At 39.3% G+C, this 552-nt stretch overlaps 1 non-coding gene across 1 annotated transcript; it reads left to right on the top strand.

Annotated features, from left to right (window-relative positions):
- Positions 1–481: 481 nt before the first annotated feature.
- trnag-gcc (transfer RNA glycine (anticodon GCC)) lies at positions 482–552 on the top strand. The gene has a single exon. It is a non-coding gene; the product is annotated as a tRNA-Gly (tRNA).

The raw sequence follows: 552 nt of genomic DNA, 5'->3' as shown, positions 1-552 counted from the left end.
AGTGCGAAGAGCAAGCATCACGTGGTCAAGGCTGTGAGAGCTTGTGAGAGGACTCACTTTCTTTTGAGCAAATCTTTAGAATTTAATCTTTTGTTAATCCTCAGAGAGAAGAGCACATCTGTTGCACTTTGGATGTTGAGTGCCCTTTTAAAAAAAATGTTTATACATATGAAGATGAATAGAAACAGATACGTTGTTTATGACCCCCAATAACACTCTAAAGTAGATGAAAAAAACAGTTTAGTATGCACTCCCCAACAAATTCTTGGAGAAGAAGATAACCTTGAACTGCTAAAATGAATCCAGAATACAGAATTTACTATTTAAACATGTCCTGCCATTGACAATAATGGACGTCCAATTCATCTCAACTCTGTTGCATCAACTGTCAGCTCTTATGGTTCAGTGCCAATCCCTTTTGAGATTGGAATTATTGTAATATTATACGAGATATTTACATATGTGAGGCATTTTACCACTTGCATTGGTGGTTCAGTGGTAGAATTCTCGCCTGCCACGCGGGAGGCCCGGGTTCGATTCCCGGCCAATGCA

The sequence above is a fragment of the Stigmatopora argus genome, chromosome 9 (assembly GCF_051989625.1).
Source record: "Stigmatopora argus isolate UIUO_Sarg chromosome 9, RoL_Sarg_1.0, whole genome shotgun sequence".
Classification (NCBI taxonomy): Eukaryota; Metazoa; Chordata; class Actinopteri; order Syngnathiformes; family Syngnathidae; genus Stigmatopora; species Stigmatopora argus.
The sequence above is the reverse complement of the archived record's forward strand: the minus strand, read 5'-3'. Positions and strand labels throughout refer to the sequence as shown.